This window comes from Staurois parvus, unplaced genomic scaffold (assembly GCF_062004578.1).
Source record: "Staurois parvus isolate SC_StPar_1 unplaced genomic scaffold, SC_StPar_1.0 ptg000108l, whole genome shotgun sequence".
NCBI lineage: Eukaryota > Metazoa > Chordata > Amphibia > Anura > Ranidae > Staurois > Staurois parvus.
The window spans coordinates 3,304,925-3,326,722 of record NW_028317904.1 but is presented as its reverse complement, the minus strand read 5'-3'; the positions used below and the strand labels follow the sequence as shown (position 1 = coordinate 3,326,722).

The 21,798-nt window shown below is 38.5% G+C and overlaps 1 protein-coding gene across 2 annotated transcripts in view; it reads left to right on the top strand.

The window, feature by feature from the left end:
• The window catches only part of PPFIA3 (PPFI scaffold protein A3), a 460,187-nt gene that overhangs the window by 320,073 nt on the left and 118,316 nt on the right, over window positions 1-21,798 (top strand). The gene's annotated exons all lie outside the window — the stretch shown is intronic.

The following is a 21,798-nucleotide window of genomic DNA, read 5'->3' as shown; positions in this document are numbered from 1 at the left end:
GTCTTTATGCCATCAGCTGTATTTTATACAAATAGAGAAAGTGTTCTCATATTTAGCTGGGATCCCTTTAGCTGTGTTTAAAGAGTTGAAGAGAGCTTTTTTAAATCATAAAACATACAGATTTTCTGTATGTAGCCTTGTTACTTTGCAAATCGATGCTTATTTATCTCTTTAGGTCCACTTTAAATTTAGACACATCTGAAAGCACAAATCCAAGGACCGCTGATAGGTAATGGGATACAACTGAACACAAAGGGGATATACAGTATATATATATATATATATATATATATATATATATATATATATATATATTCACATTTCCTTAAAGTGTAACTAATGGCAAAACGTTTTGGTGTTTGTATTGACGGGGGAGGTTGTTAAATCACTGCTAGGTTGTATTGCTGTATTTGTCCATATTAGGGAGATGTACTCTTATTGATTGTCCCAATCACCAATGTCACTGGAAATAAAAGTGGGGGTAAATTAAAATTTTGAGTTACCACCAGTACAGAAATAGATACTAAGAGAGTATTTCCCTCACATTGGAAAAATATCTCTGACTTCCTACAGAACAAGAAGTAAAGGTAAATCTCTTTAATGAGACACAGACTGCAAAAACACCAATAGGGCTTTTAATCCTTCTCTGTCCAAAATGAGAAAAAAAAGTTTTTGTTTCAGATATGCTGTAATATTCACCTAATACAACCACTTTTTTTTTTATTTCAAACATCTACGTATGTACGCTGTATAGCAAAAGTAAATATTATTTTTTTATCTGACCCTCACTAACCCCCTGAAACCCATCCATGAACCACTTAGGGGTCAATGGACCGCAAGTTCACAACCTCTGGTATAGAAAAAAAGAGATATTATGGACTGGACAAATTCCTTACTGAAAATAGAAACAAATGATTCAGACAATAGTAAGCAAAGAAGTAAAGGAAACATAACTTTTTAAGACGATAAATAAATAGAAAGAAAACAAGAAAAGAAAGTAAAAAAGCCAGAAGTAAAAACAAGAGGTGTCCAATGGAAAATACAGGAGCAGGGCAAGAAGAGATAGAGATGGATACCATAAATGCTATTTATCTAATTTTGTATTAAAACTTAAACCATATTGCCATATATTTACAAAAGGCACAAGGTTTTTCCCAGTGGGGGGGGGTGCAGGTTTAAATATTTTGTTCTGGTGGTTTAACCAAAAAAGAGCTGTTCCCTCAGGGATAATGAAAACAAAGAAGATGAAAAGATGTTGAAAGTTTAGGAAAGCTTTTTCAAAATAGGAAAAAGTAGTTGAGCAAGTTGTTGTGGGAAGAAGAAAGTAATGATGGTCTGAAAAATACCATGCAGTATAGTGAAATTAAGTTAACCCCTTAGTGACTTAGGGTAAAACAAATGTTGCCTGAACACAATTTTGCAACTTTGGCTTGCGTTAGTAAAACTGTGCATATCATCGCAATCACTTTATGTATGCAGTTGGATTATACCTTTTTTTTTTTTTTTTCAGTTCAAATTAGGCTTTCTTTTGGTGGTAAATGGTAATAGATATCTTCTTTTTTTTTTTTAATTGTCAAAAACTGGCCCAAAATAGTAATAAAAAAACCATTCTTTTTTATATATAGCTGTAAATTTCTTGCTATTAACTTAACACCAAAGAATAACCCAAAATGATTTCTCCTGCTCCTGACGAACGCAGCACAACCACATAGGTCTATGTTAGTTGTTGTTTGTACCTATAGTAGGTCCCAGAAACAATAGTGCACATTTTGTTTTTGCTACCTAAAACACACTTTGTTACCCAAAATATACAGGCCCTGACCTTTGACCCTAACACTAGCCCTTTTACTGACCTAGATCAAACCTTTATTAAGCTTTTTTTTTTTGCTGAGAAATCACTTAGAAAAACCCCATAGCATTTCAGACCACCGCCATCTTGAGCAAGGGCAGATGGTTCATGTAGCAATTTTTCCCTGGAATCCATCTGCCCTTAGCTCAAGCACGCATACAGGAGGATGTGCTTAGCTGAGAAAACCCCTCCTCCATTACTGAGATGTATTACATCTTTTGCCCTGGCATGGAAACCAGGAAGTAACTAAAGAAATGTAAAAAAAAATTTATAAAACAAGTGAATATATTATTCCTTCTTATCTATGTACTAATGCTAGCAGCATAAGGGTTCAAAATAGTCAATGTTGAATGAGTGAGTGAAGTTCCACTTTACTGCGAGACCTGGTCCTTTTGGTGAGAGAACCATGCAGCGTACTCCCAGCACAAAGGGAGGTACACATATATGTGGCTTCACGGATAAAGACCCACTTCCATGAGGCTGCATATCTGTGTACTGTTGGCAGGAAGGGGCTAAAATAACAAATATGCTCCCTTTTAAATTTTAGCAAATTTACATTTTCCTTCAAATTTTTTCTACAAAATTGAGGGTAATTAATCTTATAGAAAATATACTTGTAATTTAAAAAAGAGGAAAAAAAGCTGTAAGTGAATTATAGAAAAATAACCAAATAGTGGTGAAATCTAGTGATAAAAGGGGGCAACATTGTCCTTCTTCCAGATAAATATTACATTTAGGAGACTTAAAGACAACCCTCAGATGTCGATTCTTAAGAAAAAATCTCAATGAATCCATTCCCGGAATTAGATGAGAAATTCAATCAATGACTATATTACGTGTACATAGAGGAGATTATCAGAAAGAAAGAAAGGTTTGAGCACATAAAGGTGGATGATTTTAGTTTCAGTGTTTCTTTTATTAGGTTTGAAAAAAAATAAGGATACACAAACAGCAGAGAGATGTAGAAAAAAAATCTGAACTCTTAAAAAAAAAAAAGGTTACTGCATCCCATTAAGGAAGGGAAAGGAGGGGTAGAGAAGGGCAGGAGGGCATGAAGGTGGTGGAACAAGAGCGGGGAGGGGGTGGATAGGGTAAGGAGAGAAATCGGTCAGGTCACACACACCTGTATTTTGTAATTGCTCCCAAACTCACCAACTTGCTGAAGGAGGGAGAAATCCCTGCAGGGATATACAGAGTTTAAAGGGGAACGGTGTTTGCAAGAAGTTCCCAACATCCATCATATACTGCAGCAATTCTAGTAGGTTCCAGGATATGTGAACCAAAAGCTTATTAAGCCTGTATAATAGGCTTAGAAGGAGATGAGCGCACATCTATTTTCACTGAAGGATTCACGGAAAGTCACTGTATTATGTTTTAATCTGTCAGGAATCAAGGAATGACCAGAAGGGTGTGGACTGACACAGGGAAACGCAAGTATAGTATAATAATACAGGTTATTATTAGCCACCCAGATATATATATATATATATATATATATATATAAACGCACAGTGAACAAACCAACCTTTCACTAATCTTAGTAGGTGCAGGAACACAGACGCAGTCAGGGCTGGAGAGGTGGAACGGTCAGGCCGGCCGTAGGGTTCTGTAATGACCGTTTGGTGGTACCTCTAGTGGTCCCCAGGACAGGATTCCCCAGGGCGCGGAGTCTAAGTCCCAGCCTGCTTATTCACCAGGGCCCCTGATGGTGGGGATGGACTTGGAGCAGACAGGAACCAGGTCGCGGCCCCTGAGTACACCTGCTAGTGGTAGAGGGATCCGCCAGAGGTATGTGCAGGTACCGTTGGATCCGTGCAGGATGGATGGATGGCAGAGTAGTTAGCGTGGTCAGACGGGCCAAGTCAGCAACGTGCGGGCAGCAAGGTACCAAAGGAGCAGGCAGAGAATAGTCAAGGTCACAAGCCGGGTTCAGTAACTCACGGACAGCGCGGTACAGGGGGTCAGACAGAAGGATGGTCAGGCAAGCCAGGGGTTCAACAGGAGATGGTCAGCAGAGGTCAGAATCATGCCGGGTCAGCAACGAAGCAGGAACACAGGATACCAGGTACAGAGGCTCATGGGAAAACATACACCAAGGCCCAGAGCACAGGCCTTGTCATGCCTTAAATACACCTTTCTGTAATCAGCCCCAGGTTTGGCTGATTGCTGGAGTGAACTTCTGGCTGCTGAGAGCACCCGCTGGTCAGCTCTGGTACTGCAGCCCACACGGCAGGTGAGACCCACCACCAGTGCTGAGTCCATTCCTGACATAATCACTTTATCACAAATTTGGACTTTTTTTGGATAAACGGATTTATTTTTGTTTTTTATTATGATCACTTTATTGATATATTGAAAATTTTTTTGTCAGTTTGCATACATAATAGTATATTTCACACACTTTATATAGTTGGATAATAGGAGCGCAACATTTATAGATATATGGTTTAAATTGCACAGTTGGAGTATGTGTTAATTGTTAGCGATCCCTAAGGTTTTTTTGTTTGGCTCGCAAGTTACACACACCTGTATTTTGTAATTGTTCCCAAACTCACCAACTTGCTGGTAGACAAATGGAGGTTTTCGCATATTTAGAGAACAGAAATGTGGATATAGAGAATATCTTTACAATAGATGATAAAGCTGATATTATTATACACAATGTGTTTAGAAGAGTAGGACATACTATGGATAAAAAGATCAATACTTGGTGGGATATTATAACCATGGAGAAGTATATTAACCTCCCTGGCGGTATGATTATTTCAGATTTTTGGTGCTGAAAGCGGTACCATTTTTTTGCATGGAAATATGTATTTTTTTAATTGTAGGCCTGTAATATTTAGGAATAACTCACTGAAATCTGTCCAAACAAGAGTCTAGTAAACATCCCGGGTATGATAAAATTTGAAACACAAAATCATAAATTATAATTTAATAAATAATCATAAAAATAATATAAAAATAATAAAAAATTTAATTCAATAATATAATCAAACCAAAAACACTGAAATTTGAAATATAGTGCCAAGTTCGCACATCGCTGAGCTCAGTCGCAAAATCATTTTCAGTGTCTGATGACGAATTTCCCCACGAATCATTATCACTCAATTCTGTAAGTGGTTCTGATTTACTATCGCTGTTCTCTAGCTGATCTAAACCGCTTTTGACCTAAAGGGACACTTTTTGGATGCATGGACGTTTCTCAGTTTCCAGGCAGAAAGAACAGACAAAATGCAGGCAGGGCACAGGACAAAGCACTAGGGACAAAATGTATGTGAAATTGGTTGAGACAGCAATGTTTTACTATGTAAAATGTAAAAAAAAAAAAATGACATTTTTTAAAATTTTTAAATTTCCCGCCGCCGGCAGCGGCGGCGGCGCCCGTACGTCCCGACGTCACAGGGACAGGACACAGAAGCCGGATGCCGGCATCGGCCGGAGGAGATGGCCGGGGACGCTGCAGGGGACACATCGTGGGAGCGCAGGGTAAGGTAAGTGAAGAACACATGCCGGAGCAGTGCCGCATGGTATTCCCGAGTGTAGCTCGGGGTTACCGCTTTTGGTACTGAAATGTTACCCCGAGCTACACTCGGGAATACCGCTAAGGAGGTTAAAGAAAAAATAATACCTAGAAAATTAAGATGGGATTTACCCATTGCAGATGGCTTAGTGGAGGAAGACGATAAAATGGAATGGTATAATTTTTTTAGTGAAAAAAGTTTAGAATTATTAGTGTTTCTCTACAAAAGAAAACAAAGAAAAATGAGAAAAATAGAAGCAAGCTTAAAAGAGCAAGTGGAGAAAGTGGAAACATTTAAAGATCACCATGATTTTGCTAAATACATGAATGAATTAAATAAAAATGTTAAAAACAAAGATTTGGAGAACAAACAAAAAAAAGAAGAAAAAATATCAGAGAGTGATCCAGGATTATAGTTGTAAACAAGTGTTTAAGTGGCAAAGTAAGGATCTGAATCAAGCCACAAATTCCACTGAAAATACACCAATTATACAAATGGGAACTAATGGGTCTGCAATAAAGAAATCCATAGGATTTATGACACCAAAGAATCAAAATTCAAATAAATTTTATATGAATAATACAGCTGCATCACAAAAGAAGTATGTACCACCTCAGTATGGATATGATTGGAGTAATTGGAAGCGCCCAGATCATCCCCAAACTCAGAATAGAGAGCCATACAGGCCTCCACATCCAGGTTATAAACCATACTATAATCATGGTTTCAGAGGCACTCAATATAGGAATCCGCAGGGTTATCCACCCAGAAATTTCCAAGGTTACAAACCAAATCAATTTAAGCCCCCGGGTTACAGACCACAAAAATTTGATAATATTATAATGTACCTACCTATAATAGGTTTTCACCATTGGAGCAACATTATCAAGAATCTCCATTGCCCAACCCTTTTTTAGGATGGGATTACAATCCCACACAAAATTCAGAAAGATCAGGAAAAGGGGAAAAAGAGGAGGAAGAAGAAAGCAACAAGAAAAGAAGAAGAGACCAATAGGTGAAGGCATTTTCAATTTGAGTGGTATTCCATTAAAGGATGAGGAAATCAAAGTGTTAGATAAGGGTTTAAAATTCGCGCCTTCAAAAGGTTTAAATAAATTTGAAACATATGTTGGCCTACAAAAACTCATCAGAAACCTGAATCTAAAGAAATATTTTATACAGAATCCCATTAAAGAAAATAGTCATGAAATAGAAAAAATCCAACACAGTAATTTGAAAAATAAATCATCATTCAATCCTAAAAATAAGGACAGTTTTTATATAAATACTTTTAAAAAAATTAGTGACAGAAGATTTAGAAGCTTTAAAAATTAAGAAGTATAAGGAGGAACACGATATTATAAAAGGTATTAAAAGTTTAAAAAATAGAGATAATATAGTAATAAGACCAGCCGATAAGGGGGGAGGAATTGTCATTTTGTCAAAAGATTTTTATGAGACATCTATGATTAACTTGTTAGAGGATAATGAAACATATCATAAACTTAATAATAACCCTACAAAATTATATAAAAAAGAACTATTGAAATTGGTTGAATATGGCAAAAGAAAGAGTATCTTAGATGAAAAAGAAGCCAAATATTTGGTTCCTTCAGTTAGTAGAATACCGGTAATTTATTCTTTACCAAAGATCCATTAGGATACTTTGAATCCACCTATTCGTCCTATTCTCAACGGAATTGACTCACTAACTTCCAGAATGGGGCAGTACATAGATCAATTTTTACAACCCCTAGTGGAAAAATCCAGGGCATATATTAAAGACACCAGACACGTGTTAACTATTATACAAAATTTGAAGGTTAATAATAAATTGGTAATGAGTACTGCTGATGTATCCTCGTTATATACAATTATAGACCACCAAGGGGCAGTAGAAGCCGCTATGTGGGCTTTACAAAAATACTCTTCTCTCCATAGAAGACAGCAAAGATATATAATTAAATGTATTAAATTTTGCCTTAACCATAATTATTTCTGGTATCAAAATTCTTATTATTTGCAAATAAGGGGTGTGGCCATGGGTGCCCGCTTTGCACCCAGTATTGCAAATTTATATATGGCAAAATGGGAGGAAGAAGTAATATTTAATGGTATTCTTGAAGAAGTGGTTATCTATAATAGATTAATTGATGATATTATACTGTTTTGGAATGGGGATGTAACATCATTAACCAATTACTCTCAGAAATTGAATTTAAATAATAAGAACATCATTTTGAGTTGGAATATTAGTAATAGTGAGATACATTTTTTGGATATAAGGATCATTAATACAGGTACGCATATCATCACTAAAAATTATTTTACGAAAACAGATAGAAACTCATATATCCCGGTTAATAGTTGTCATCATAAACCGTGGATTAAAAATATCCCTAGGGGCCAGTTTCTCCGCTTAAGAAGAAACTGCACAAATATAGAGGATTATAGAGAACAGAGTGATATATTAATTCAGAGGTTTACAGCTAAAGGATATAAAAAAGAAATAATAGAAAAAGAGAGTAGGGCAATAGAAGTGGTGGATAGAAATAGTTTGTTAGTAAATAAGAAACACAGTAAGTTAGAAGAATATGAGATATCTGTGGTATTGCCATATAATAAACAGTATAAAGATGTCCAAAGAATAATAACTAAACATTGGGATGTACTGAAATTGGATAAGGATCTAAGAACTATTATCAAAGAAAAACCCAGATTCATATATAAAAAAGCATTAAATATTAGAGATCGTTTGGTTAAAAATGTATTAGAACCCCCGAAAACAACAAAAGGTAACACTTAGTTTCTTTCAGGGCACTGGATTTTATAAATGCTGTTGCTACAGCTGTAAAAGAACGTTTAATAATCCGAAATGTAGAAAAAAATTAATCCAAGAAATGGAAAAAATTATACAATAGATCAATTTATAGCTTGCGACACCAAAGGTGTAGTATATGCTCTGAAATGTTCATGCAACCTGCTATATATAGGTCGCACAAAAAGAAGTTTAAAAGAACGCATAAAAGAGCATATACATAATATTAGCATTGGATTCAAATATCATCATTTATCTCTTCATTTTCGTCAGTTTCATAACCAAGAAGTAGATAAGATTGAATTTTGGGGTATAGTTAAACATACCCCACATTGGAGGGGTGATAATTTAATTAGGGAAATAAGTAAAAAAGAATAATTTTGGATATGTGAATTGGGTAGTCTGACCCCAGGAGGATTGAATAAGGATTTTGATCTGTCATGTTTTATTAATGATTTTTAGTTTATAGTATAGACTAGTTCTTTATTTTAGGAATATGATTAATGGGATTCAATTTTAGATTTAGTTTTATATTAGTATTGTGGACTTTTATTTTATTTTGATTGTTATTTTATTTTAGTTTTCAGTGTATTTTATGTAATATATAAAACATTTTGTGTTGTTTTGAGAGGGTTTGTAATATGTGTGAACCTGTGTAAGCCGTAAGATATCGCTATAGTATCTCTTTTGGCCGAGGTGCAACGTAGTTATATTTAAAATATTTATAATTGAAACATGTATCAAATCCTGTGTGGTTAGCAAGCTTGGTTTGACCCCAAAAAGATGGCCACTCCCATGTGATCTCCAGGAAAATGGTGGAGACAGCATATATAAAGGAGTCTGTGTATAGTGACTGTCCAATCATAACCCCCTGATGAAGCCATGTGTCCTATGGCGTAACACGTAGGGGTGGGGCTACAAAGTCACTCGGTTTCAGAGAGAACAAGCGGATAAAGCACTATGTTCCTATTGTCTCCTTTCACACTGAGGAACGTATAAGGAGGATTGTGCTAGTGATTCAAAGCAGCTGAAGGAGGGAGAAATCCTTGCAGAGATATACAGCGTTTAAAGGGGAAAGGTGTTTGCAAGAAGTACCCAACATCCATCATATACTGCAGCAATCCTAGTAGGTTCCAGGATATGTGAGCCAAAAGCTTATTAAGCCTGTATAATAGGCTTAGAAGGAGGTGAGCGCACATCTATTTTCACTGAAGGATTCACGGAAAGTCACTGTATTATGTTTTAATCACTTTATCACAAATTTGGACTTTTTTTGGATAAACGGATTTATTTTTGTTTTTTATTATGATCACTTTATTGATATATTGAAAATTTTGGCAGTTTGCATATATAATAGTATATTTCACACACTTTATATAGTTGGATAATAGGAGCGCAACATTTATAGATATATGATGTTGGGAGGTGTCATTTTTCCCAAAGAAAATCAAATGACTTAAATGAGTTTTACCTAGATTGCTAAGTAGTGTGATACCTGTAGATGTCCATAGGTACAGGTTCATATCAGGGATAAATTGAGGTAGGATATCTATTGGCAGTGGAAATTAATGAAGCGCTAAAGATTTATAGTTTAGGGAGGAGTTATCAACCCATATTTTAGAAAAAAATTGAACTGCTGGATATTCCATTTTAGGGATAGGGCGCCCTAACTTCAGCACTGGGAGAATTAATTTAGAATTATTATCTCAGAAGAAAGATGATTACATCATCGACCAGATTTTGGTCCACCAGTACTGGAATTGGTCAAAGACTGTTGCTTTGTAGTAAAGGAGAATATTGGGGACCTCCACTGGCTGTGAGTTTGTTCATGATATGGAGGGCACACTTACCAGGTTGGTTGTTCCAAATGTATCACATGAAAAGGTGTTGGGTTGTGGAGAAAAAAGAGGCAGGGATAGGGATTGTGACAGTTCTAAAAAGGTGGAACAGCCTGCGAAATATTAGCATTTTTAGAGCCACATTTCCACTTGCTATGGCTAGTTCATGGGATTTTAGTTGGTTTAAACATTGTGGGAGTGAGGAGAGAAATATTTTGTAATTAAATTCAAATAGTTGGTTTGTGGAGGTTGATATTTGAATGCCCAAGTAAGTAATGGTATGAGTTGCCCACACAAAAGGGAATTTGCTTAAAAAGATGGGATTTGCGTGTAGGTGCTAAGTGATGGTGTAATATGTAAGATTTAGTGTTATTCAGCTCATAGTAAGAGGCTTTACTAAACATGGAGAGGGCATGTTGAATTCTCTGGAGAGATGTAAGTGGGTCTGAGATCATAAGGATCATGTCATCAGCGAAGAGATTAATCGTATGCTCAGTAGCACAGCATTTTATACCAGAGATCTGAAGGTCAGTTCTAATATATTTGGCATGTGGCTCCATAATCAAGGCAAAGATGGTGGGGGATAGAGGGCACCCTTGCCTGGTCCCGTTGGTAATATGGTGGTTGATTTTAATTTCCCATTTTTTTTTATTTTTTACAACTGTATAAACCAGAGGCTGAGTTGCAAAATGAACTAATAGCAGATTTATTTAAGTTCATTTTGAAAAATAATTGCTTTGTTTTGATAGACAATGTAGGGGAGTGGTGATGGGAGCCTCAAACACCCCGGCTTATGCATGCTTTAGTTACCAGCAGGTAATGGTTAGGGGAATGTATGTGCTCAGGGTGCACGTGGTACCAAAGCAGAGATATACTGTAGGTGTGTTGGTTATGTGAAATGGCACTGAAATTGAATACAAGGAATTATTTTAAACATTTACCGTTACCGCCCACGAGATTGCCACTCATCTCCATAGCAAGATTGACGCAATCCGCAAGGACATAGTCAACTTGCAGTCTACCTCCCCATCTAGCCTCCCCCCTTCCATCACCCTCTCATCTCTCCCCTCCTCTGACCTTGCAACGGCACTGCCCCCCACCACACCCAAGGCCCTGCCTACCGTAACCCCCCCATCACTGCACTCCTTCAGCCCTACTACCACTGAGGAAGTCACCAGAGTCTTCTCAGAAGCCCGCCTCACTACCTGCCCCCTGGACCCTATCCCCTCTCAACTCCTCCGGTCACCCCCCTCTTCCCTCATCCGCTCCCTTACCCACATCTTCAATCTCTCCCTCGCTACTGGCGTCTTCCCCTCCCCCCTAAAACATGCGCACATCACCCCCATACTCAAAAAGCCCTCCCTGGACCCCACTGACCTCAACAACCTCAGACCAATTTCCCTGCTGCCACTCATGTCCAAGCTCCTTGAGCGCTTGGTCTACGATCGCCTAAGCGCCCACCTAACTGACAACAACCTCCTTGACCCACTACAGTCCGGCTTCCGTCCCCTACACTCCACCGAAACTGCCCTCCTCAAAATCACCAACGATCTACTAACCGCCAAAGCCAAAGGCGACTACTCTGTCCTCCTCCTCCTAGACCTCTCTGCGGCTTTTGACACAGTCGACCACCCCCTCCTCCTTAATAAACTACTCTCCCTTGGCATCAGAGACACCGCTCTCTGTTGGTTCTCGTCCTATCTATCCCAACGCTCCTTCAGCGTTTCCTACAACGGCGCCACCTCCTCTTCCCTCCCCCTCTCTGTTGGGGTCCCCCAGGGCTCTGTCCTTGGACCCCTTCTCTTCTCCATCTACACCTCCTCCCTTGGCAAACTCATACACTCCCACGGCTTCAACTACCACCTCTATGCTGATGATACTCAAATCTACCTATCCACCCCTCACCTCACCCCCACATTCTCCGCCCGCATCACTCACCTCCTAAACGACATCTCTGACTGGATGTCGCTCCATTTCCTCAAACTCAACCTCTCCAAAACCGAGCTTCTCGTCTTTCCCCCTTCCCGTGCCCCCCCCCCCCATCCTTTCCATCACTACCAACAACACCACCATCAATCCCGCCCAGCAAGCCAAAGTCCTTGGCGTCATTCTGGACTCAAACCTTTCCTTCCAACCTCATGTCAAATCTCTCACAAACTCATGCAGGCTCCACCTTCGCAACATCGCCAAAATACGCTCCTTCCTTACCCCAGACACCACTAAACTACTCGTTCACTCCCTGATTATCTCACGCCTTGACTACTGCAACTCCCTCCTCATCGGCCTACCCCAGTGCAGGCTCTCCCCGCTTCAGACCATCCTGAACTCAGCTGCCAGACTCATCCACCTCACCAGCCGCTCCACCTCTGCCACCCCCCTCTGTCTCTCCCTCCACTGGCTCCCCATTGCCCAACGCATTAAATTCAAACTGCTCACTCTGACCTATAAAGCCATTCACAACACTGCCCCTAACTACCTCACCGACCTGATTCCCAAGTACCACCCTACCCGTACCCTTCGCTCTTCACAGGACCTCCTTCTATCTTGCTCCCTGGTCTCCTCCTCCCACGCACGACTGCAAGACTTCTCCAGGTCCTCCCCCATCCTCTGGAACTCACTACCCCAATCCATCAGACTGTCACCTTCCCTCCTCACCTTCAGGCGCTCCCTGAAAACCCACCTCTTCAGGGAAGCCTACCCCACCCTCACCTAACAGCCGCTGCCCTTCCCTCCTCCTACCACTCCATCCCCCACAGCCATTTCCTCCTGTACCTCTACCCCCTCCCTCCTAGATTGTAAGCTCGAAAGAGTAGGGCCCTCTTACCCCTTGTGTGCTGTTTGATGTTACTGTACTGTTTCATGTATTGTCCCCCCTCTATTGTACAGCGCTGAGCAAACCCTTTGGCGCTATATAAACTCGATAAATAAATAAATAAATAAATAAATAAACATTTAATCTAAGTTTGCGTAACATCATTTTCACATATAAACTTGATGAGATAATATGGGTATCCTAATAAAACAGTTTTTTACATATACATTAAAATTGTATCTCTACCTCTTTCATAAATGCTGTAAAATGCAGCTTAGTGTTTTTCAAAAAAAAATTTGGCATTCACAAAATAGCTTCTAAAATACTGCATGCAGTATTTCTCAGAAATATGCATTATTTTATCTCATGCGCTATCCAGTGGGTTGGATACAGTGGAGAAGAATTAGAACCCCTGTCAGTTTATTGCTAATAAAGAAGTAAGATGGTTTAAACTGTAGAAATATGCCAACTCACCAAGTCATTGTGTTGTCCATGCAGCAGATGTATTAATACAAAAGAAACAAAGGTGACTACAATACCAGTTAAAGGGAAGCTTCTTTCACAGGATGCATGTGGTGTATCAAAAACAATTAAGTTAAATTAGGTAAATATGAAATATATTTCTAAATGTCAAATATTGAATGAAAATAGTACCGAAAATCACACGCATATATAAATACCCTTCTTCTACATCTACAACTTTGTCTTTTTATTGATGAAAGAAGGGTATTTATATATGTGTGATTTTTTGGTACTATTTTCATTCAATATTTGGCATTTAAAAAGATATTTTGTGTTTTCTTAAAGTATAACTAAATACATTTTTTTTTAAGTTTTGGATAGGGTGGAAAGGTATTAGGACAACTATTAGGTTTTTGCTGCTATCTGTCCCCATTAGGAAGATTCACCCTTTGTATTCGTTCTGGTTACCATTATCATTGAAAGTGCAATGAAAACAAAATACAAAATTTTGGGTTGTCCCCAGAAAAGTAGTAGAGGGGAAATTTTCCAATGGGGACACTAGTTATGGTCACATGGGGGATTCCCTTAATTTACAGGGATTTCCTCTCACTTCCTGTTTTGGCAATAGGACAGGAGATGGAGGCAAGTCTCCCCAATAGGACACAGATGGGAAAAAACCAGGGGTTATAACCCTCCATTACAAAAATAAGTTTTGCATTTAGTTACACTTTCAAGCTGATTTTTCAACACAGAGGAACCCTTGAAATAACTCTCCAGCCTCAGGAAACCCCTGCTAAAAATTACTATACCTACAACGCATGATACATTAGTGTGAGAAGAACGCTTCTTACACTTTTGGTCACTGGGAAGATCGCTAAAAGGATCAATGATGTCAGTGGGAACTTGTCAGTAGGAAGATATCTCTAAAAATAATTGTGAAAATATAAAGTATTCCCACTACATATGACATACACTATATTGCCAAAAGTATTGGAACGCCTGCCTTTACACGCACACGAACTTCAATGGCATCCCGGTCTTAGTCCATAGGGTTCAATATTGAGTTGGCCCATCCTTTGTAGCTATAACAGTTTCAACTCTTCTGGGAAGGCTGTCCACAAGGTTTAGGAGTGTGTCTATGGGAAGGTTTGACCATTCTTCCAGAAACGCATTTGTGAGGTCAGGCACTGATGTCAGACAAGAAGGCCTAGTTTGCAATTTCCACTCTAATTCATCCCAAAGGTGTTCTATCGGGTTGAGGTCAGGACTCTGCAGGCCAGTCAAGTTCCTCCACCCAAACTTGCTCATCTATGGCTTTTGTAGACCTCGCTTTTTGCACTAGTGCACAGTCATGTTGGAACAGGAAGAGACCATCCCCAAACTGTTCACACAAAGTTGGGAGCATGATATTGACAAAATGTCTTGTATGCTAATGCCTTAGGAGTTCCCTTCACTGGAACTAAGGGGCCAAGCAGAACCCCTGAAAAACAACCCCACACCATAATCCCACCTCCACCAATATTTGTACTTGGCACAATGCATTCAGGCAAGTACCATTCTCCTGACAACTGCCAAACCCAGACATGTACATCAGATTGTCAGACTGAGAAGCATGATTCTTTACTCCAGAGAACACTTCTCCACTGCTCTAGAGTCCAGTGGTGGCGTGCTTTACACCACTGCATCCAATGCTTTGCATTGCACTTGGTAATATAAGACTTGGATGCAGATGCTTGGCCATGTGAACTCATTCCATGAAGCTCTCTATGCACAGTTGTTGTGCTAATCTGAAGGCCACACAACGTTTGGAGGACTTTAGCTATTGACTCTGCAGACAGTTGGCGACTTCTGCTCACTGCGCTTCAGCATGCACTGACCTTGCTTTGTCATTTTGCGTGGCCTACCACAGAGTTGCTGTTGTTTCAGTTGCTTCCACTTATAATACCATTTATATTATATGTTATGATACCATTAACAGTTGACCGTGGAATATTTAGTAGCAAGGAAATTTCACAGATGAACTTATTGTACAGGTGGTAAGCTATCAAGGTACCATGCTTGAATTCACTGAGCTCCTGAGAGTGACCCATTCTTTCACAATTGTTTGTAGAAGCAGTCTGCATGCCTAGGTGCTTGATTTTATACACCTCTGGCCATGTAGGTGATTGGAATACCTAAATCCAATGATTTGGAGGGGTGTCCCAAAACTTTTGGCAATATTGTGTATGTTCTAACAAGGGATTAGACCATTGTGATATGAATGTACAGTGGATATAAAAAGTCTACACACCCCTGTTAAAATGTCAGGTTTTTGTGATGTAAACAAATGAGACAAAGATAAGCCATTTCAGAACTTTTTCCACCTTTAATGTGACCTATGAACTGTACAACTCAATTGAAAAACATACTGAAATCTTTTGTGGGGGGAGTAAACGTAAAAAGCTACAATAATGTGGTTGCATAAATGTGCACACCTTCTTATACCTGGGGATGTAGGTGTGTTCAGAATTAAGCAAACACATTCAAAATCATGTTAAATAGGAGTCAGTACACACCTGCCATCATTTAAAGTGCCTCTGATTAATCCTGAATAAAGTTCAGCTGTTCTAGTAGGTCTTTCCTGACATTTTCTTAATCACATCCTACAGCAAAAGCTGTGGTCCACAGAGAGCTTCCAAAGCATCTGAGGGATCTCATTGTTAAAAGGTATCGGTCAGGAGAAGTGTACAAAAGAATTTCCAAGGCATTAGATATACCATGGAACACAGTCATTATCAAGTGGAGAAAATATGGCGCAACAGTGACATTACCAAGAACTGAAGGTCCCTCCAAAATTGATGAAAAGATGAGAAGAAAACTGGTCTGGGAGGCTGCCAAGAGGCCTATAGCAATATTAAAGAAGCTGCAGGAATATCTGGCAAGTACTGGCTGTGTGGTACATGTGACAACAATCTCCCATAGTCTTCATATGGCTGGGCTATGGGGCTGAGTGGCAAGACTGAATCCTTTTCTTACAAAGAAAAACATCCAAGCTCGGCTAAATTTTGTAAAAACACATCTGAAGTCTCCCGAAAGCATGTGGGAAAATGTGTTATGGACTGATGAAACCAAGGTTGAACTTCTTGGCCATAATTCCAAAAGATATATTTGGCGCAAACACAACACTGCACATCACCAAAAGAACACCCTACCCACAGTGAAGCATGGTGGTGGCAGCATCATGATTTGGGGATGTTTTTCTTCAACTTCTGGAAATGGGACCTTAGTCAAGGTAGAGGGATTTATGACCAGTTCCAAATACCAGTCAATATTGGCACAAAACCTTCAGGCTTCCGCCAGAAAGCTGAACATGAAGACGAACTTCATCTTTCAGCATCTCAACAACCCAAAGAATACATCCAAATCAGTAAAGGAATGGCTTCGCCAGAAGAAGATTCAAGTTTTGGAATGGCCCAGCCAGAGCCCAAACCTGAATCCGATCGAAAATCTGTGGGGTGATCTGAAGAGAGCTGTGCACAGGAGATGCCCTCGCAATCTGACAGATTTATAGTGTTTTTGCAAGGACGAGTGGGCAAATATTGCCAAGTCAAGATGTGTCATGCTGATATTCATACCCAAAAAGACTGAGTGCTGTAATAAAATCAAAAGGTGCTTTAACAAAGTATTAGTTTAAGGGTGTGCACACTTATGTAAATATATTATTTTAGTTTTTTATTTTTACTTCCCTCCACCTAAAATATTTCAGTTTGTTGTTCAACTGAGTTGTACAGTTTATAGGTTACATTAAAGGTGGAAAAAGTTCTGAAATGATTTATCTTTGTCTAATTTTTTTACATCATAGAAACCTGACATTTTACCATGGGTGTGTAGACTTTTTTTATATCCACTGTACATTGTATTATGTTTGGAGTGGTTGGGAGGGTTTTTTACAGAAAATTATTTATATGCTTGTATATACACACAGAAAAAAAATTTGGTGAACATCTGGCTAAAGGACAAGAGAAAATAGATGCAAAATCTCATCCAAAATCCTTCCTATAATTAGGAATTAGGAGTCCATCATTGTTCTGCCATCCAACACCACAATACTGTGTTCCATCATCCTAGGTGTCCTTTCAAGCTATCTGTGAGGTTGGACAGAGCTCCCCCTCCCCCTTGGTACTCAACTACCCGACACTGCAGCTAGCATGGAGGCAGCTTCTTTGATAGCAAGTGCCTGTCTTCAGCTCCCAGCACTTGTATGAGGCAAGAACCAGAAGAAGGAATACTGACACCCCTTAAAAAGAAATGTTGTTTCCATTCATCTTATCTTATTGAAATTTGCATATGCGCTGAAATGATTTACAAACAGTTGGATCAGTAAATGGTAAACAGTGAAACAGTTCAATGGTAATCATTGGGTTTTGATATTGTCATAGTAATTGTGAAAATTGAATGAAAATTTATATGGATGAGTGTGTTGTGGTATTTGCTACCTGTACCGTAAAGGATATATACAGTAGCTCACTATATGGATGAATATCAGAGCCTATCTTCCATTATCTATGAATCGTTCATAGATTTGCACATTCAGTTCTAAACTAATTTAAGGTGGACTAAGGTTTGTGAAGTAATGAGTATATACTGGAAATATCTTATAATGAAAATAAGTTCTCTACAATTCTTTAAATGAAAGAAGAATCCAAGTTCCATCTGAGAAAAGACTTTCTCCATTTGTAAAAAATAAAGGAATAAAAATATTAACTCCGACAATTTTGGGTAGAGTAATATAATATAAAAGAAACCTGAAATCAAAAAAGTATTAGGTGGGAATTAAGAAAATATACAGTTGTGTTCAAAATAATAGCAGCGTGTTGAAAAAAGTGAATAAAGCTCAAAATCTTTCTAATAGCTTTTATTTCCATACACACAAATGCATTGGGAACACTACACATTCTATTCCAAATCAAAATATGAATAAAAATATATCAAATTTGTGTTTTCCTCTAAAAAAAATTGAAGAAAAGTGAACATTAGACTGTTCAAAAAAATAGCAGTGTTTGTATTCTTCTATAAAAACCCAAACATTCACTATATAAACTGAAAAATGTTTGAAGATTTTGCTTTCCTTTGAATCACTTAATTAATATTTGGTTGTATAAGCACTGTTTCTGAGAACTGCTGTATATCTGTGTTGCATGGAGTCAACCAACTTCTGGCACCTGTGAACAGGTATTCCAGCCCAGGATGATTGGACTACATTCCACAATTCTTCTCTATTTCTTGGTTTTGCCTCAGAAACTGCATTTTTGATGTCACCCCACAAGTTTTCTATTGGATTAAGATCCGGGGATTGGGCTGGCCACTCCATAACGTCGATCTTGTTGGTCTGGAACCAAGATGTTGCATGTTTACTGGTGTGTTTGGGGTCGTTGTCTTGTTGGAACACCCATTTCAAGGGCATTTCCTCTTCAGCATAAGGCAGCATGACCTCTTCAAGTATTCTGATGTATTCAAACTGATCCATGATCCCTGGTATGCCAAAAATAGGCCCAACACCTCTTCACAGTGTACTGTTGCTTGAATTCAGTGTTTGGGGGTCGTCTGACAAACTGTCTCCGGCCACTAGACCCAAAAAGAACAATTTACTTTCATCAGTCCACAAAATGTTGCGCCATTTCTCTTTAGGCCAGTCAATGTGCTCTTTGGCAAATTGTAACCTCTTCAGCACTTCTTTTTTTCAACAGTGGGACTTTGCGGGGGCTTCTTGCAGATAGCTTGGCTTCACATAGGCGTCTTCTAATTGTAACAGTACTCACAGGTAACTTTAGACCTTCTTTGATCTTCCTGGAGCTGATTGTTGGCTGAGTTCTTGCCATTTTGGCTATTCTTCTATCCATTCGAATGGTAGTTTTTCGCTTTCTTCCACATCTTTCAGGTTTTGGTTGCCATTTTAAAGTATTTGCAATCATTTTAGCTGAGCAGCCTATCATTTTCTGCACTTTTTTATATGTTTTCCCCTCTCCAATCAACTTTTTAATGAAGGTACGCTGTTCTTCTGAACAATGTCTGGAACGACCCATTTTCCTCAGAATTTCAGAGAGAAATGCACTGTAACCAGCATGTACAACATTTGCTGCATTCCTTCCTTAAGTAAGGGCAATAATTGCCACCTATTTTTCAAAGAATGAATGACCTCACTAATAGAACTCCACACTGCTATTATTTTGAACATGCCCCTTTCAATTAGTGATTCAATTACACAGAATCGGCAGCATGCATGTCATGACTGTTGGGTCTGTTGGATTTCTATTACTCTACTACACCTGCTAGTAAATTATTTGCCATGTAGAAATATAATTTCTACCAAAAACAGTGATTGATCAGGTTAGTGATGTCTGACTGCTATTATTTTGAACACAACTGTATATCCTCATTTGTGATATTGATTTTAATGTTAATTTTAATGTTAATTGAAATTTTAATGTTAATTGAAAATGTGCTATTGTTTACCATCAGTATCTAAATATGAATGTAAACTGGTTTTCATTTGGATTTTGGTTTTTATTTTTTTTATGGTGTTTTGGTGTAGGTGGTTTGGCACTCTGTGTTATTTTAATACCCCCTGTTGTTTTTATAAAAAATGTTTTGTAATAGTTTCATTTGTTTTTGGTTTTTTTTTTTTGTTTTATTTCTTTTTTGCATGTCATCTGATCCTTCTCATGGCTGTCTACAATAGAATTCACGTATTTTCCGCTGCAGTGTCTTTTACTATCCCTCTATTCTCCTTTGTAATTGTGGTACTATATATCACTGCCTGCATCAGATACATAGGTTTTGAATTCAGTAATTGCTAGTAAGTAGAACTAATATGTGAAACATGTTTTTGGCCATAATATTAACCCATAGTTGTCTCCTTTGTTTTGAAAATATTCTTGTGCAATCCTGGTTTAATTCATTTTTAAATTACTCTTTTTGTGCTGTCCATCTGGACCCCACCTCATGTAAGTATCTTTGTTCTGATTTGTTATTCACTGTTGTGTACTTTTACCAAAGTATCCCCCATGCAATGGTTACAGTTGGGTCCAAACTCAAAATATGTGTTGTCTGCTGTTGCAGCAATAATTTTGTGATATGAATTTCCCAGGTCTCTTAAATGCACAATAATAAAATTGACAGCAGGTTGCAGTACTCTAGCAAAAACCGTTCTCAGCAAAACTGAAGTGATACAGAAAGTTAGGATAAAACAGAACTAGTCTTAAGGATAAACTTAATGTAAACCGCTACATATGCAGAATAGATATGAGTGCAGTTTTATTTGCTAAGAGAATATTGATCAGCCAAATTTGTGATTCATTGAAAACCATGTGACTCCTGCCAGGTCCTAGGTCTTTCATCAGACTGAACTGCACTTACCCAACACTTCCTGTTCCCAGATCTACTCTAGCCTTTGACTGGATATTGAAGGAGCAGAATATTACTGATTAGGTCATCTTTCTGCTCTCCCAAACGTAATATTGCTGTTTGGGGTATTACAGGAAATTATATCAGATATAAGATTTTATGCTAGCTCCTTATTAATATACAAATATAATTTTTTTTAAATAAACACGAAAGTCACTTAAATTTTGTTTTGCTATCCACTTCAGGTCGGCTTTAATTGTTTCATCATTCATTGAGGGACACAGCACTGTAGATGTATAACCTGTCTGTCCTCAACAGCAAAATTGCACACTATGCAAAAGCAAAAAGGGGGCAGCTCCATCAAGTGGCTATACCCATGTGCTTGCTGTACAACCCAGTTTCCTAAGGAGGTAGGCTGTCTCTCTGCAGCTCTACTGGATCTAGACTTCTCAAACTGGAATTTTTCAGTCAAGCTGGTGGTAGTTTCATGCTGGACCCTCAATATACTTGACTGTCTCTCTATCAGCTAGTGATTGTGGTTTCTTTTGATTTACTAAAAACAGGGCATTTCTACTTGACTCAGTCTCTGCAGAGGAATACTTGGACAGTGCTTGTACTGCAAGAGCTTGCATTGTGTGTCAAACCTGATTCTGTGTATTTACTTCAACAGCTCTGCTCAGAGTTCTAGAGACACAGAAAGTGGCTGTGTTTCATAGCTTTTTTGCTGGTGTATTTTGGGTTGTGGCAACCTAACATTTATTTTAGCTAAAGGATGGTTTACTAACCCTTGCTGGTCATTTTCTCTACTTTCCACTGCCACTTTTTCAATAGCAATTGCCCTACAGGAATCTTGTTCCTGGGCTCTTCTGTGATCTCAGGACAATATAGGAAGCTGGTTGGGCTTAAGGATGTGCAACCTAGTGTTTCCTAGGCCTGAAAGCCCAATACCCCTACTAATGTCATCAGAGAGGTATCTATTGTGAGTATCCTACTGCCTACTTGTTCTATCTGTAACCTTAAATTTGACAACACATAGGCTGATTGAATATTTAAAACATGTAGGTCCTTGTCTGAGCCACCCAATTTTGCCACCACCTTGGAACATGAATATA